This window comes from Octopus bimaculoides, chromosome 4 (assembly GCF_046866305.1).
Source record: "Octopus bimaculoides isolate indiv1 chromosome 4, ASM4686630v1, whole genome shotgun sequence".
NCBI classification, from domain to species: domain Eukaryota; kingdom Metazoa; phylum Mollusca; class Cephalopoda; order Octopoda; family Octopodidae; genus Octopus; species Octopus bimaculoides.
The window spans coordinates 141,225,979-141,245,978 of record NC_142931.1 but is presented as its reverse complement, the minus strand read 5'-3'; the positions used below and the strand labels follow the sequence as shown (position 1 = coordinate 141,245,978).

Below are 20,000 nucleotides of genomic sequence, written 5' to 3'. Positions count from 1 at the left end.
TGTCTCTTAAAGCATGTCACTGTGAAATATCAAATCGTAGTCAATCACCAGCTGTCTTCCCTTCTTCGACACGAAAAATCTCGAAGCAGATAAATATAATGCATTCAGATAATATTTTTCATTAATTTACATGCATGTTTTGTGATTAAGAATTTAGTTTTGTAGCCACGTGATTTCCGGTTCAATCCCATTTGCAGCACTTTAGGCAAGCGTCTTCTACTCTAGTCACAGGTCGACTAAAGCCTTGTGCGTGTGTATTCGATAGACGGAACTGAAATAAATGCATGGTGTTGAAAATGGAGATGGTACGGAAACTTGTATAACTTATAATTAAAGACGTGCTAAAGAATTATCTTTGTCTTCTTGTTTTCATTGTTATATATATATATATATATATATATATATATATATATATATATATATATATATATATATATATATATATATATATACATATACATATACATATATATATGTTTATAAAACGTTGATTAGAGAACAAAACATCAAATTCATGTCAACGACTTTATAGAACACCACGCTTCTCTTCATTTCATCGTATATAAACATCATCATGGCCTTCAACATATAAAAGGGATACATATATAAAAACAAAGAAGGTAAAAAAGTATATATGCACATAAAAATACAAAATATATAGAAAGGCCTGTCAATAAAGGTATTTACAATCGACCAAAATATGTAATCAAAATGAATTACTAAAGCCTGTCAAGCGACTAAAAGGTATTTTACGCCTCAATAAAAAATATCAAAATAGTTCGTTTCACTTCTACTCTAGGGAGAAGGTCCGAAATTTTGGGGGAGGGGCCAGTCGATTAGATCGACTTCATTACGTGACTGGTAATTCATTTATCGGCACCAAAAGAATGAAAAGCAAAGTCGACTTCGGCGGAACTTGAGCTCAGAACATAAAGGCAGACGAAATACCGCTAGGCATTTCGCCCGGCGAAATGCTTAGCGGTATTAATATATTAATGTTCAGTTAAGATAAAAACAATTTTACATTAATCTGAAGGGTCACCCTACAATTTTGTGGAGTACAAAATTATTAATCTTAAACAAGAAAATATGTTTGTGTGTGCATGTGTGTGCATGCATGTGTGTGTACATATGTTTGTTTGTGTGGTTACAAATCGATCGGCTTTCACAGGCAATCTGTTTCCCATATTCACTCACAAGGATACGCGTCGACGCGGGGGACTTGGCCCAGATGTCATGCAATGGTACTGAACCCCAAACTACGTAGCTGTAAAGCAAGCTTGTTAACCCCGAGGCCATCAATGTGCACTAAATTAGATGAGACATGATTTTTAGATTGCTACCCCTTAACCTATGGGAAGACTAACAACTATAAATTTACTGCCACTTGTCTTTAAAAGACGACTCATCTTTCTTTATCGAAACCACCTAGAACTATAGAACGGGATATAACACAATAACCATAAAGTAAATTTGAAAGCGAAATATCTTAAACCATTTTCAATAGTAATATTAGCCGCTAGGTAATGTATTCATTACATTTCTAACTCTCTGTAATTAAATGTTGAACTGTTTGCGTCTCTCTGAAGAAATTCTATATCATTCTAGTTCTGTGAATTTCTTGATGATAAAGACACACTTTGAATATGCAATAATAACAACAAGAACAACAATAATAATTATAACAACGACAACAACATCGGCAGAACGATCCACGCTAATCGACCAGACGTAATTATTAAAAACAGGGAAGAAAATAGTTGGGCTGAAATTTGGGGGAGGGGTGTAGTCGATTACGTAGGCCCCAGGGTTTCATTGGTACTTAATTTATCGACCCCGAAAGGATGAAAGGAAAAGTTGACCTCGGCGGAATTTGAACTCAGAACGGAGTGACAGACGAAATACTGCTAAGCATTTCGCCCGACGTGCTAACGATTCTGCCAGCTAACCGCCTTAAATATTATTATTATTATTATTATTATTATTAATAATAATAATAATAGTAATGAGAAGAAGAAGAAGAAGAAGAAGAAGAAGAAGAAGAAGAAGATGAGGAGGAGGAGGAGGAGGAGGAGGAAGGAGAAGAAGAAGAAGGAGGAGGAAGGAGAAGAAGAAGAAGAAGAGGAGGAGGAGGAGGAATGAGAAGAAGAAGAAGGAGGAGGAGGAAGAAGAAGAAGAAGAAGAAGAAGAGGAAGAAGAAGAAGAAGAAGAAGAAGAAGAAGAAGAAGAAGAAATCTGCAGGCAGATCTTACCAGGCCAGACAGGTCAACGGGTAGGAGACAGAAAAAACCTTAACGACAATAAATCGAAGCGTCGGCAACTGGGCATGGATTTTGATATACATGACAGGATTCTTTTAGTTTCTGTCTACCAAATCCATTTGCAAGGCTTTGATCGGCTCGTGGCTATAGCAGAAAACAGTTGCCCATGGTGCCACGCAGTAAGAGCGAACCCGGTGTTTCGGATGCAAACTTCTTACCACACAGCCACGCTTGAGCATATATTATCAGTATCACCTGTTTTATATTCCTGAATCTATTCACCCGAAATTTCTTTAATTTCATTATTTTTCCTAAGTGTATACTATGCAGGAACTACTTCAGGATAGCTTAATTTATAATATAGTTTAATGCTTCAGGAATTTAGCTACATTTAAAGATTATATAATACATTCAACTGTAAGATCTTGAATTGTTACTTTCATTGCTGTTAAATATTGGATTATAATTGATCTCGGAGACATGTGAGCAAAAGCGTTCTTGCGTTCCCCGTCACTATTGTTGTCAGGTATAGTATGCCTTGGACGAGATTATCAAACATGGCGTTCTTTTTCACGAGCTTACCACTAATGCAAGTGACATTTGGAAGAGGTTTCTAGCAGTTTTCAGATGCATCTAGCCACCATCTTGTTCACTGGAAATTTAGACATGTCTATTAATGTACATGTTTGCTGGTGGCCAGACTGTTAGTTCTAAAGCAAAATGGAATAATATATAATTTCTTTCATGTCAGAGTTAGATATCTATTGCATAATATAATCCATGAACATATTAGCAACATAGAGGCATATCTTTATAATTGCTTATCACAAATATCGAATCAGCTAACTTAAGTTCTTTCCATATACACCGTTAATATATTAATGTTCGATCCTGATGTAGAGCGTTTTCGCTTAAGCATTAATGATTTCTACGTTTCTTTTTATCATACTTCAAATATCATGAATTATTTACTTTGTGCAGCAAAGGAGTTTTAGTTAAAATAGTAATCTGTGTATCATAGTTAGTGGAAATACTTCATAAGAAAGATTAATTAATTGCGGTACGGTCAAAATGCGCATCTAGGAATACCGCCACCGCTGCAGGGCGTTTTTGTCTTCTGCCGATATAGTTTTTTGGCGTTATTTAATTATTACCTCCGGACGAATGCCGCAGTTAATTAGGCTTTCCGTGATGTATCCTCATTAAGGTGATGATACACAGATTGCTATCATGAAAGGTATTTTTCAGTTTGAAAAGTCATATATGTGACTGTAAATAGCATTTGTGTCATGTCATTTGATATCATATATCAATTGTGCCGCCGAAGTCAACTTTGCCATTCATTATTTCGGAGTCGGTAAAATAAGTACCAGTTGAACACTGGCGTCGATAACATTGACATACCCATGCAAAAAAATTGCTGGCCTTGTGCAAAAGTTTAAAACCAGTCTCATATATTATTTCTTTGTATATGTCCAAGTATAATGACGCACGCTAAATGCTAATTTGATGCTTCGTTTTTTTTTTTATATACGATTCCAAAAACCTGATGCCGGCATTTTATTTTTCAATCCATGATAGGTAGGATGGCTCTGAAAGGGGTCTCAGGGAGTATCTTCCCTGCCTTTCTAAGCTAGTTTTCCACAACATTTCTTCAAAATCGTGGTAGAGGCCTTGGTCTACAGACTACTCGTTTCTAGAAACTGAGGTTGGGTGTAAGTAAAGGCATGCTCGCCGCAGAAAATCCAGGTCAAAAAAGAAAGCCTCATGATAGCAAAGGAAAATGAGCACCAGCCAGCATAAACGTTGGAGTGAGCTGCATCTGCCTACCTCGATTGCTATGGCATTGAGGTAGATCCGGCCACCCCTATTAACGGGGACAAAACCGGGATTTAAAACACTAGATGATGATGATGATGAAGATAATAAAATGCAGCGATAAATTAGCTTCACTATCGGAAAGAAAAGAACAGCTATGATTATTTAAAATACGCTGCCCGAAATCTAACATGAATATCATATCCGTAGATGATATCATTAATTGTTTGTAACAATATCCAGATATTCTGTAATTACTAATCGTAAACTGCCTCTCAAGCGCTTTTCTAAGTCGGTGAATACTTCTTGATTACGTATTCCAATGAAACGTTTTCAATCTCGTTTCTGGTTAAAAAAAGCTTCTTAACCATTACCGAATATGGTCGTTAATTTTTCCACCTGTTGAAACGTCCAAGGTATTGATAATGTAATAACTTCGTGTTATTGTTTTAAAATAATATTCCGAAGATTCGCTTTTAATATAGTTTTGTAATTCTATAAAAATTCTATTGTATTTTCTCCCTGTTCATGTTAATTCATCCTTTTTTTTTTAAATATTCGCTGGTTTTTCATGAAGGCAGAAAACAGTGATTCGTTGATATTTCAGAACTATTCATCTAAGTTTTCCATTGTTCTTCGTTTCGTAGTTAATTCTTTATTTTCAGGTGACACCCTAAGTCTTAGCATTTGCGCCAAATGTAATAGTTATGTCAAATTTGAGGTAGAATATTTTAACAATGTTCATAACTCTTCTTTCTCATTGCCATATGTAATCTTATTTTTCTTATTTAAATGTGATTATATTTTCCCATGATGTGTTTGTAATATTTTTTCGTAACCTGTTGCTTACATATCTGCCTTTCGTTCTCTGTCTAATCAATGTTTACAAAACTATATTTAAATCTGTGATTGAATTGAAACAATACTATTTTACGATATCTTCACAAATATTTCATTGAGAGATAATGATATGAAACACAAATATGGAATCATGATTCAAATCTAACAAAAAAGACAGAATATTTGTTAGAATTTCAGGTACTCATTATGAGATTATATATCAACGGTCCCAAGGCTGTTGTTTCTCGCTTAACCTTGATAATCAACGATTTATTCACTGCAGACTCTCACTGCCCTGGCTATGAAAAATACTGCGTGTAAGTATAAATGTTTCTTACTCAGGAACATAGAACATCGTGATTAACTGAAGGGCCGTTTTTCCTCGACGAGTAGTGTTTTATTATATTTTATTACATATATTCGTTGTAAATGTATGTTTTCTTATACATTCTTATTTGTCCATGCTTTTAATAAAGAAACGTATTTCATTCTCACTTTCGTATTTATGTAATATGTCTGTTACACATCACATCGCATTTGTAAATCCATTATTTAACTTACATTATAATTCATCGAACTTTATCCAGCCTTTATTAAGTGAGAGAGCAGAGCATGCTATCAAAGGGAGATCAGAAGCCATCGTAGCACATTGTGAGAGTCCAAGCATCATTATTATTATTATTATTATTATTAAGTCGCTAAATGGCAGAATCGTTAGAACGCCGGGCAAAAAATGTTTAGCGGCATTTCGTTCGTTATTAAAGTCTAGCCAGGCTCATGGGCCCGGTTTCCCGGTTTCAATGGCGTATGTGTTCCCCGGGTAGACGGGACGCCAGTCCATCGCAGCGTTACTCATTTTTGTCAGCTGAGTGGACTGGAGCAGCGTGAAATGAAGTGTTTTGCTCAAGAACACAACGCGTCGCCCCGGTCCCGGAATCGAAACCACAATCTTACGATCATGGTGCTGACACCCTAACCACTGAGCCACGTGCCTCCAGATGGAAATATTCTGCAACAGAATAAATAATCTGTTCGCCAATTATAAGAAGTAAAAAAAATAAAAAAATGTCTAAGTGTTGACAAGGGATAACAAATAAATTGCATAGCTGCATTGAAAACCATTCCAGCAGAATTAATTCTGTCATAAATTATAGATTGCAAGGAAAAATATTCCAGTATAATTAGCTTGTTACATCTTTTTCTTTGTGAAATTGTATGAAATCTTTTGTTTGAATTCAGTTAAATATGTTCAACGCTCATAGGTCGGACAAGCAACAGTTTTATGAATATTTATCACAAAAGCCTCGTATAAGTCCAATCATTAAATTTGGCGTTCGACGAAGATGAAAGTCTTCGATTTGATGTAAATGCGTAAATTCACGGTGTTGATTTCAGGGCTTCTTGTGTTGTGTAAATAGTTAATATTTTATACAAGTCAGCTTGAAATTTTATATCGCAATTCATGATGAAATAATTACATTGTTAGCGATATTGCTAAAATGAGATTTGCAAACAGAAGTAGCTTACGAATGTACCTTTCCGTAAGAGATTATTAAATGCATCTTTATATTTAATGACTCATAAAATGAAGCAACATCCGTAATCGCCCGTTCTTAATATAGTGCTTCTATTCTGCTTTGTTGAAAAACATGGTAAGTTCCTGTAGTCAAGGAACACTATCGAATTCGTTGCGAAGTGTCAAAGCTTGTAATTATCTAATATGCCACAGTATAACGGAATTGACCGGACAATCGAATGTTGTTGTACATCGCTGGTCACAATGCGCTTCGTAATGTTTAAGCCTTCGAATGATACCACGTCGCTGGCTAGGTGAGCAGGTCAACATTCCCCTTGATCGGAAGACAATTCTTTTGCAGAGTTATCCGTTCCCAATTGACAGGACTGGAGCAACGTGAAATAAAATATTGGGTTGTCCGGAAAGTTCGTGCCGATTTTTAAAGGAAAGAAAAAGGTCAATAAATATTTGCCATTACATTTTTAATCAACCAAATATGAACCATTTTGTTGCACAATGCGTCTCCATCTTTCCTTTAACTTGAAAATACCATCCTCCTAGAATTGAAGTTGTTTCATTGCAAATAAGTCAAAAGGTAAGCTACTTTAAATCGGCACGCCCTTTCCGGACAATCCAATATTTTGGTCAAGAACACAGCACGCCGTCCGGCCCAGGAATCGACCCTACGATCTTGCAATGGTGAGTGCCACACCCTAACCACTGAGCCGTACGCCTCCACATTTAAGAGTAATGAATTATAAAATCATTCATGATTGTGAAATACCTAAGAATTTCTAATATAGGTACAAGTCCTGACATTTAAGAAGAGAAGGGGATAGACAATTACATCGACCCCAGTGATTGATAGAGTTGTAGGTGTTGGCATAGTAACGCGCCAGCTCAAGCATTCGGATCTCAGAAAATGAGAGGTTGATAAAAAAAAGCCGCCCATCACGCTATATTCAGATGCGTTTTCGTGCCTATCGCCATCCACGGTCACGAATTGTGTGTAATGACCGAAAGAGTAGAATCGTGAATACAAGTAACCGAAATGGAGATACTGCGAAGGATTCCTGGAATAACGTTACTCAACGGCATTCAAAGCTCTAATATCAGGGATTCTCAGCAAACCAGCCCTCTACTTCTCTGCATTAAGTGGTTTCTACTCCGGTACTACAGACATGTGATTAGAATTACGCAGGAAAGAATTGCCAGAGGGATTGTTCAAGCCGTGCCGACAGGTCAGAGACCAAGGAGTAAAATTCAAGAACAAGATAGTAGATAATATTTATAGTCCGGCTGGTCACGTTTGAGAATTCAAGCGGAACTTCTAATGAACGTTGATTCTTATAGGACCATATTGAGGAAGTGCCTAAGGATTTTACACCCAGGACCTTCTCCAAAATAGTGGGCGGAGAAGGTTGATGGATAGATGGATGGTGCTGACGATTTTGTCAGCTTAATGCCTAACAAAGACATACATAAGAACATAGTTAACGGCATAGTAACTTTGATTGAGGATATCGTACGACCGTTCGATAATTGTGGTAGTAATTGATACTTAATGTGCGAGTCCCGACTATATCGTGGTGCCTCCCAATATAACTCATACAGCAGCATTGGCTAGCAAAAGTTAGATCTGCTGTGTTAATTAAAGAAGGATTAGAGGCAGTATTCGTCACAGGACTTTCATCAACATGTCCAAAAACACTTCAGAGTAGCCAAACACCTCATAGCAATTAACCAACTCTCAGTTTTCCCTTTTCAGTATTAATGTATCAAAATTATTATGCACAGATTTGATTGGAATTGCAATATAAATATCAGCACAAAGGCAAAGTATCAAAGTGACAATAGAGCATCTAATTATTACAATCCGTTTAATTAATTTTATAACGTTAATGGACATTGCTGCGCTGATAAAATATTTTATAATTCTCTTAGTCACTTCGTTGAAACCGCCTGAAATGTTCAATGGATACAAGATAATTCTCTCATGTTTAGAAACCAATAATTTGGAAACTATTCAGGCGATAATAACCTTTAAAAAACAATTCAACTATAATACAGAATATGATATGATCTTCGCAACCAATGGCTATTCACGCCATATTGTATTGTTTGAGATTGGAGGTTTGGGGCCGATAAAATATGATGGCTTATAAAGCATAATGAAAAAATATAAATGTGGTTCGTGAAATTTATTACGTGGCAGATATGATTACACCGATCATTGCTGTTTTCATGCTTCGTAAAGCGTGACGTTCTATATTTCGATCAGTATTTGTTTAAATATACATATACTTAACTGATACAAACTTTTAGGTTAATATCATTCATTTAGAGACCCGCATCATTAGCTATCTGACAGAGATTCAGGCAACTCCATTGCTCCGAAGAAGTGATCGTAGCACTTCTCTCCGTTTTCCAATGCCATATTAGATATATCGAAATGAGCAAAACAAATGCAAACAATAAGCATAAGTGCCATGTGCAACAAAATCCATATTAATGGAGCATAGTATTTACATATAAATACATGAGTAAAATCCAACAGGGGTAACGCAATTTCACTCATTATTTTATATCTGTATCCGCTAAATGGAATATATCAGGGCTCTGATGAGGCTAGGTTACATTGTCAGTCACTTGTTGCTACAGCATTTATTATAGCCGAAACACCTATAAACAGGTGAATGCAATTATATATCTCTTAGATAACATCGGTGGCGTGGAGAGGGGGCGGCTAGTATGCATGGGTTACTACTGGTCTTCCATAAAGAAACTTTGCCCAGACATGTGGCTCGAAGTGTAACTTTCTAGGTGCAATTCCATGGTCCTTCATGACGGAAGGGGGTCACCCGATATATTATCTTGAATATTTATAAATTCCTATGTCGGCTTCTATAGAATCTCCGTCCACCAGATTTAATTACGTTGGTTGGTCTGGAATTTGATTAGAGGACACTTACCCAATCTGATGCGTATTGGAACCGAACATGAAGTCATGTGTCTGCTAAGTGATGTCAATAGAAAATTATGTTTCTGAGTAAATTTTATTCATAAGAATCTACTATTTCACGCAGGAATGAATATGCACATTCGTGTGCATACATCGGCTGTGATACTTAATATTGAGGGACTAATTTCGTATTCATATAATTTTCCATTTAAGTTTAATGTTTAATTAAAATTGATAAGCAGGGAATACGAGCGAACAAATTTTATCTTCGTTCTAAACATCTCACTTGTTATAACTATGCTTAATTTTTTAAATCTTTACTGTTCATAACTGTCTCTGTTTTATTATCCTATATTTATTTATTTTTCTTTTCAACTATTATCCTCCAGGCAATCACTTTAGTGTACAGTTCTTCCTGTACGTTTGAAATATAGGATTTCTTCTTTCAAAACCCATCTGCTGTCAGATTATCGGAAAGGTGAAAATTTTAGTAAATATCGACTTCCCGATATGCAATGGGAATCTCCCTTTGATAGCGAGTGGTTGTTTCCTTTTAGGTTACACGTTCGTATTTGTGTATCCACGCCAAACACATATGTAGCCACATATATTTTGATATTTAGCTTTCTTGTTACAGTCGGAGTATTGCGTAAAGAGATTTACTTTAACAATTATTAATTATATAAATTACATTTACGTATTTGGCCCAAAATTACTGTCGCCAAATATAACAATAATTATATAAAATAATATTCCAACTTTTTTTATATAATCAAGTCTTGATTTAAGAAAATCCTTTCACGAAATTTTGTGATCGTATCAAGAGAGCCTCCTGATTTTTTTTTTAAATCACAAATATATGTATGTTTGTGTATGAACGTTTGTGGTTGTGTCGCGTCTGTGGGTTTGTCTGTGGGATTACACACTTATTAACTATTCTCCTTTTATAACTCAATTATTACGAAATATTGAACAATTACATTAAAATCTCATATTCTATTCCACAACAAACATTGCACAGCATTACCCTCGCATCTCCAGTCTTTAAAATATCGTTCTTTTAACTATATTAATAATAATGATTGCTATATCGACCGTAAATTTCAACATATTGTATTTCAAGCAACAGGAGATGCTAAAAGTATGTCGACCTCATATATTGTTCTAAAAGCTAATATGCTCAAATTTAGATATAATCTCACTCACTTTTTATTCAGCTGAAAAAACAAATAACGCCACGTGTTCATAAGTTGGCAATTGTTATGACTCCCGTTATTCCTGTACTTAAAATTCAAGTCACCACGGCTTAAGCTTTTATTTTAAAACATAATTTCTCAACCACTTTGATGTATATATTTATGAGAAAACATTAACCACAGGTGGAATAAGTAACTGGGGCTGTTGAAGTAGCAGAATGTAAATTAGAAGTAGGAGGATGTAAATAATTTCTTTTAGTACGGAGATCACAGTGGAGGTGCAATGGCCCAGTGGTTAGGGCAGCGGACTCGCAGTCATAGGATCGCGGTTTCGATTCCTAGACCGGGCGTTGTGAGTGTTTATTGAGCGAAAACACCTAAAGCTCCACGAGGCTCCGGCAGGGGATGGTGGCGAACCCTGCTGTACTCTTCCACCACAACTTTCTCTTACTTCCTGTTTCTGTTGTGCCTTTAATTCATAGGGTCAGCCTTGTCACACTGTGTCACGCTGAATATCCCTGAAATCTACGTTAAGGGTACACGTGTCTATGGAGTGCTCAACCACTTGCACGTTAATTTCACGAGCAGGCTGTTTCGTTGATCGGATCAACTGGAACCCTCGACGTCGTAAGCGACGGAGTGCCAACAACAACAATACGGAGATCACAAACTGCGGTCTTCTAGAGAGGTGGTCTTCAGTTGGTATTTTTATCCTCGAACAGAAATTGCATAAAAGGAGCAAACCTTAAATCGATTCCACGATATTACAGATGCTATTTTGCCATGATGTCATCAGCGTCATCAACCCTGGGCCTTACTCTCTCGATTCTGAAGAACCGTAGTACCGGTCAACCGGTTTCCATCGCAAAAACATAACGAAGAGAACAACATATTCTCCGAACGGAGCAGGATTACTCATTTAGAACTGAATGGAGTGATGCAACTGGAATGCAGGTGATTTAGTAAAAAAAAAAAACAACAACACCCACCGCCCGTTTCGGGAATCGAAACCACGATCCTTGTGAGTGCAAACACCCTAGCATGTCGATACCCGCCTTCGTTTATCATGATGCAAGAACGTGAAGTAATTATCCACAAAACAAAAATCAATCATCTTGAAGATGAATGGCTTGAATACCGAATGTAATTCGGAAATGTAACAATGTATCGTCTAGCCTATTTTCACTTAGCCATTAAGTTGTCTCACAATATTGCATCCGGTCGCTTTAGGCATGTAATTAGTTTATCGTTGACGTGTGTTTCCATACTCACCACCCGGGAGAAAGAGAAACAGATTATGGCAAAATTAATTGCCTGAGATAAATTACAAGGTATCGAGCTGTTCATTACTCTAACAACAATCATCTAAATAGTGAAATGAAACGCTATGATATTTAGCGTCATGAGCCATTGATATTTCATTGCTATTCAGGTCCTTCATATTTCATTAAATGGGTCAGTGGACCTATTTCTATTGAAAAGAAAGTGTCATTCACTTTCCATAATGAGGGTAAGTGATGACTGATGGGGTACATCTTTAGCAGTATATATATATATAATAAATATGTATTGTGTGTATATATATATATATATATATATATATATATATATATATATATATATACATATATATATATAAACATACATACATACACACACACACACACATATATATATATATATATATATATATATATATATATATATATATAAACATACATACATACATACATATATATATATATATATATATATATATATATAATAATAATAATATTAGGGATAAAATCCAAAATTACAGGTAAAAACTCAATTAAAATCAATTTATTAAAAATCTAAATTAAATTAAGTTTCACAGAGTAAAATATATATAAATATATACTTTTAGGGAAAAGAACCAACGTTCATGAACTCATCGATGAAAATCCACATATATATATATATATATATATATATATATATATATATATAGATAGATAGATAAACAAATGGATTGATTGATTGATAGAATGAGAAACTTTTAGAGCGACACCTAAATATATATATAGTCCCTCATAGCGTGAGGCATTATTGTATAGTAATGCCCTTATATAAATAAATAAATATATATTTCGGGAATAAATGATGGATTTTTTTTCCCTTATGAGGTTTTTTCCCGCTAGCTACTTGATAAATTCTTGTAAAAGAATTTATCCTATTATTGAATTTATATATATATATATATTTAGAGTGACACCTAAAAATATATATATATATATATACACACACACACACACACACACATATATATATATATATATATATATATATATATATATATATATATATATATATATATATATATATGTGCGTGTGTGTATATATATATATATATATATATATATATATATAAGTGTAAAGGTGATTTAAAAAAAATTAATGTTATGAAATCTGTTATGAGGAACTTATTAACCTTTTGTGGGAAAAAGGTTTTTTCTAGTGTGAGCGCTTTCGTTAAACCTTTATATGTATATATAATTTTTTGTATGTATGTATTTACGCTCGCTTATATGCTTGTATCTGTTTCGGATTAGTGGCTCTCGAAGCGCATGTAAACCTATAATTAACCCCACCCAATATTTGCATGGGATAATTGCCATGCAAATATTGGATTGCAAACTTCCTTTGGATAGAAAATGTCAAAACCTGCCCATGGGACACGAACCCACCTATCCCATTATTTACGTGCTGCTATTTATAGCGTCACGTATGCTTGGAGATCGATTATTTGCAAAGACAAACATTTCACCTTCTCTCAAAAATTTGTAAAATTCTTATCACCTCAACAACACACACGCACGCACACACAGATACATAGAGAGAAATATGCTTATACACACATAGGCACACACCACACACACGCACTTTGTAATCGATCTAATTCATACATTCATTTATGACATGAATAATCAACATTTAAAAAAAAATGAATTGATCTAGTATTTTGGAATCACTCGACCCAATTTCAGTGATCTATTATAATAATACCACAAACTATTATTTTCGTTTTGGAGCAGACATGATATACTGAAGTGTGATCATACTATGATGTATGTAGCCACATAGAGTCTTGCATATGGAACATTTGTGCCAGTTTCAATAGAACTGAGAGACAATACACTGTTCATATTTCCTATTTATTTCACCAAACCATGGAAATTCTCGATATCAATATTTCGAATCTGATAAAGAATCACACGGTAATTATAAAACAACTACGCTTGTTTTATTCACATCAGTAAGCTGTACATATTCCTAACTACATGTGTACGACAAGTCTGGATCCGCCATTAATTCTTAAGTCTCTTGGTTGCGAACAATGCTGCTAAATGTATAAATTCTTGTTTCCAGCTATTAATCAGAAGTCGACTATTAGTTGTCTTCTTTTGTAATCGATACACTAAGTGCCACTCTAGTGTGATGATCGATTAAGTCGACTCCCCGCCTCAAACATCATATGTGGCCTTTTGCCAAGTAAGATAGAAAGCAACATTAAATCGGTTGAATAAAATCTTGGCATGTAATTTAATCGGACACACTAAAACGAAATGTTGTATCCAAAATTTAATAACATATCTAGCTAAGTATTTATTCATCTAGAGAGCCAGGTGTCACTCTAAAAAATTCTCATTCTATCAATCAATCAATCCATTTGTTTGTCTATCTATCTATCTATCTATCTATCTATCTATCTATCTATCTATCTATCTATCTATCGCTGTCTGTCTGTCTGTCTGTCTGTCTGTCTGTCTGTCTGTCTGTCTGTCTGTTTATCTATTCGTCTATCTGTCTGTCTGACGGTCCACATATTTATCTATCTATCTATCTAACTATCTATCTATCTATCTATCTATCTATCTATCTATCTATCTATCTATCTATCTACCTGCCTGTCTGTCTGTCTGTCTGTCTATGGATCTATGTATGTCTATAGATAATGAAATTCGATTGTTTTGGCAACCTTCGGAATTATTTATGGTTGTATGTGCGTTTTACGAGATAAACTATAATATAATAAACCTTGTAGAGAGTGAGGAATAACCGTTTTGGAATTAGCTTATCACGTGATGCAAATTTAAAACTAAAAATACTAGTATTCAAACACTGGGTATTGCAAAACGCTTCTATATATGGTGCTCCGAGTTTCAGGCGTGAAGCTGAACCTCTTCCATTGGCAATTGATACTCGGAGTACCAACGAATTTTGAATCAAATTGTTCTGATCTATACATGTAACCCCTAATAAATGTGAGAAAGTTGTGGCGAAAGAGTACAGCAGGGTTCGCCCCCGCCCTGCTTTAGGTATTTTCGTGGAGCTCGATAAACACTCACAAAGCACGGGCTGGGAATAGAAACCGGAATCCCACGACTGCGAGTCCGCTGCTAGAACCACTGGGCCATTGCACCTCCACACAGCTATATAGACAACAAAATAAAGTACTAAGAGCATACGTGTGTTGAAAGCAGCGGGACAAATAGTAAATAACTTTTACAATGTGTAGTGAAAACGGGTAACTTAGAAATGGTTAGTACTTACTTTATGAGGTAATTCTACGTGAAACATCTCTTGAAATTTCAAAACCTTGAGAAGATGAGAAGAAAAAAATACTATTAGATAACGAGAAATGCATTTACATTATATCATTATAATGTGTGTGTGTGTGTGTGTGTGTGTGTGTGTGTGTGTGTGTGTGTGTGTGAATAAATTTCATTTATTGCATAACCGATTCATGCATCTTTACATGCATACATACATATATATATACACATAGTATGGCTGTGTAGTAAGACGTTTGCTTCTCAACTACATTAGGAGTTGTCTGTCACTTGAGCCTCGGGCTAACTAATGCCCTGGAAGCGGATTTGGGAAATGGAAACTGAAAGAAGTCCATCGTATGTATATATATATATATATATTATATATATATATATATATATATATATATATATATATATATATATATATGTTGGCAGAATGAGATAAAAATCCAACGCTGTAAATAGTTTGCAGAACATTTATAAAGAACATTTACATACATACATATATATATAGTGCCAGGTTTTAAAATAATATCCTGGGGCAATTCGTTCGACTTAAATTTCTTGAGGTGGTGCTCTGGCATGGTTGCAGTCCGATTACTGCAAAAGTAAAACATTAAAGATAAAGGATATCTATCTATCTATCTATCTATCTATGTATCTATCTATCTATGTATCTATCTATCTATCTAGCTACCTAGTTATCTACCTGTCTGTCTGTCTGGCTGGCTGTCTGTCAACCGTTTACATGTTTTTACCATGCAACTATGGTTATACCGGATAATGACCGTGAATATGTACCCATTCCACAGCGCTCGTATGTGGTTGAGCATTCTGCGTGTTTTAATTTCAAATCGCCACTGTTGTATGTGCTTTTTTCCCTTGCATATCTTCGGTATTCGAGTGAGTTCCACACCGCCGCTCCCGTCCGTATTTCATGATGGTATGTTGGTTTATCTTATGTTGTATAGAAGACTGTTCAATTTCTTTTCTTGAAGACATCCATATCAACATTCTGTGATCTTCTTAATTCTTTTGACAAAAGATTGAAGAGCTGAGTACCTATGAATCCAAACTTATTGAAGTACATTGTCTCCACCTTTATATGGAATGGACGGTATCTTTGGAATCTGGGCATAAGGACGAGTAGTATGGGATAAATATGTGATGATTAGAATTTTTGTTAGGGTGTGTAAAGAGGGAAAGAACCTGATTATAATTCTTAATCTCCAATTTTGATGAAATTTAAATCATAAGTATTCCAGTTCATTAGGGAAAATATAAAAGAAAAGTCTAATTCTTGAATTACGTGTAACACGGGCAACGCCAGATATCTCTGCTAGTATATATATATATATATATATATATATATATATATATATATATATATATATATATATATATATATATATAGATATATATATATATATATATTTATATATATATATATATATATATATATATATATATATATATATATATATATATATATATATATATATATATATATCCCTCTTATATGTATGTTACACACACACAGAGACACAGAGACACACAGACACAGACACAGACACACACACACACACACACACATACATATATATATATATATATATATATATATATATGTATTATATGTAAGCAGAACATCTGCGTTATTTATACCCCCCCCCCCTCATCATCACTGAAGGAATAATATAAGGCGGATAGCATATTTGTGTGAATGGATATTGTGGACTGCATCTGTTCCAAATTAAAGCTCATAATATTTCTCATTTCATCAATGTCATGGAGTAAAGAGAAGGCACTAAATACAATAAGTCGCTGTTCCCTGTGTGTTGCGTGTTCTTCATTCGTTGTTCTTAGATTTTTTATCGTAATTTGTTTCGGTTTTACAACATTCTTGTGAATTTTTATGTTAAAGCACATGGTCTGAAAGATTAAATCTCACGTGCTATATGCCATTCAGTTTCTATTTATTTTCAAGGAATTATCAGTTAATCTGTTGATTTATCAGAAAATAATTTGATTATTTGTTTTGTTAAAACTATTACGTAATGCCTCTGGCTTCATTGGAAACGATGTTCCCTCTTGCATATTCTCCATATATATGCGTAAGCATGTCTGTGTGGCAGAAAGTTCGTTCCCCAGCCACGTAATATCGGGTTCACTCCTACTGCGTGGCAACTTGGGTGCGTGTCGTCTAGTATAGACCCGCTCCGACAAGAAAGCCTTGTGTGCTTCGGTAGACGGAAACAGAGAGAAGCCTGTCGCATACATGTGCGTGCGTGTGTGTGTGTGCTTGTGTGTGCTTGTGTGTGTGTGCTTATGTGTGTGCGTGTGTGTATGTGTGAGTGTATGTACATATATATATATGTGTGTGTGTGTGTATGCCTCTGTGTGTGTACGTGTGTTTGTAGGTGGGTTTGTATATGTGAATGTGTTTGTGTCTCTCCCCTCACCACGTAGCAACTGCTGTTCGTCTGCTTACCACCCTATCATAACTTAGCAGTTCGACAATAAACGCCGATAGAATGAGTAGTAGAATTTTGAAAAAAGCAGTATTAGGGTTGCTTTGTTCAAGGAAAAGTTTTTCAAGGCCCTGTTCCAGCACAGCAACAATTCAATGACTGACACAATTAAACAATAAAAGATAAAAGATAAAAGATATATGTATGAAATTTGAAACAGCCATGGACGCCATTAAATACAGTCACAGATGGGGACGAAATAAGTTCAATAAAACAATTCACTTATTAAATCATTACATATTTTAATCAATTTATAGTGCAACGTAAGTAAAGTTCAAATACTACATGCGTTTTAAATGGTGGCATTAACCTCCGAATGTTGAGCAATCTTCTGTAACAATTTAACATTACACATGCACATACACACTCATACCCCACATATCATTGCTGATATAAAGTAATCACGCCATTTTATATGTATACGTATATAAGTACTGGGTTGGTGCATAATTATTGCGGCTTTTTTCAACAAATTTTATTCAACAAAAGCAATAACAACATGTTACAAAAACATCTTTAATTGATTATTCCGGAGTATATTCACCATCTACTTCAATTACTACTTCCCATTTGCTTGGCAGACAGTCAAACCGTCATTTGAAGATGTTTTTGTTAAATATTCTTATTATTTTTGTTGAATAAAATTTGTTGAAAAAGCCGCAGTAATTATGCACCAACCCAATATATACATCTAAAATTGTATACATATCTTTATTTAATTATCATTTAACGTCTAATGTAGAACAATGATGGAAACAATAGGTATATTAAGAAAAATATAGTGCTACGAGGTCCTGAAATTGTACCTTTGTATTTTAATTGTTCAACGTAAATTAATATAAATTACACTTCAGGTAAAATTTCTTATTTGCTGCCTCACTAGAGAATGAGCGCTGTAATTCTTTCGAAGAAAGAATAGTGCAACAACTTCTTGTAATATAGTTATTCCCTTATAATTTAATTATTCATTTTCAATTACCACCCTTAATAGTACACTCACTATAATCATTTCTAATATGATGGGAAACGGAGTGCTAAACATTAATACCGGTTTCATATTTTGGCAACGAGTGCCCTCCCTGTACTCAACCTATTCTCTCGCCTGCGAAATGATGAAAGGCGAAGTCGGATTCGTCGAATTTGAACTCACAACCTAAAGAGTGATGAATTACCGCTAAGCATTTTTGTTGGCTTGCTAACGATTTTGCCAGCTCAACACCTCACACATTAATATTCTTTTCTACTCTAGACACAAAGCCCGAAATTTTGAGGGAGTGGACCAGTCAATTAGGTTGACTCCAGTACACAACTGGTACTTAATTTGTCGACCACAAAAGGATAAAAAGCAAAGTCGACTTCGGCGGAATTTGAACCCAGAACGTAAAGACAGATGAAATACCACCAAACATTTTGGCGGCGTGCTAACGTTTCTGCCATTTCACTGCCTGCCTTAATATTAAAATCCGAAGTAAGGAAAGCCAATTGATATATATATATATATATATATATATATATATATCAATTATATATATATATATATATATATATATATATATATATATATATATATATATACCTGTAATTTTTACCTGTAATTTTGGATTTTGTCCCTAATATTATATATACATATATATATATATATATATATATATATATATATATATATATATATATATATATATATATATATATAATATCAGGGACAAAATCCAAAATTACAGGTAAAAACTCAATTAAAATCAATTTATAAAAAATTAAATTTAAATTGAGCTTTATAGATAAAATATATATAAAATATATAGTTTTAGGGAAAATAACCAAGTTTCAAGAACTCATCGATGAAAATCCACTATCACATATAGAAAGATTAATAATTAAAAGCACAATAAATGAGTATAATATAAAGTAAAGTACATATCATATTTACTTTACTTTATATTATACTCATTTATTGTGCTTTTAATTATTAATTTTTCTATATGTGATAGTGGATTTTCATCGATGAGTTCTTGAAACTTGGTTATTTTCCCTAAAACTATATATTTTATATATATATATATATATATATATATATATATATATATATATATATATATATATATGTTTGTGTGTGCGTGTGTATGTGTGTGTGTGTATGTATGTATATGTATGTATGTATTATATATATATATCATCTAATTACATATACATAATACATATATATATATATATATACATATATATAAACATACATGATAAATAATACATATATGTGGGTTAGTGTGTATATATGTAAGTATGTATTGTTAAACATTTGAAA

At 34.2% G+C, this 20,000-nt stretch overlaps 1 non-coding gene across 1 annotated transcript in view; it reads right to left on the bottom strand.

The window, feature by feature from the left end:
* LOC106872763 (uncharacterized) overlaps positions 1–20,000 on the bottom strand; it is a 76,108-nt gene that overhangs the window by 45,784 nt on the left and 10,324 nt on the right. The window contains exon 2 of the transcript XR_016241711.1: positions 15,169–15,213. This is a non-coding gene — a transcript (uncharacterized LOC106872763). The remainder of the gene's footprint in view (positions 1–15,168; positions 15,214–20,000) is intronic.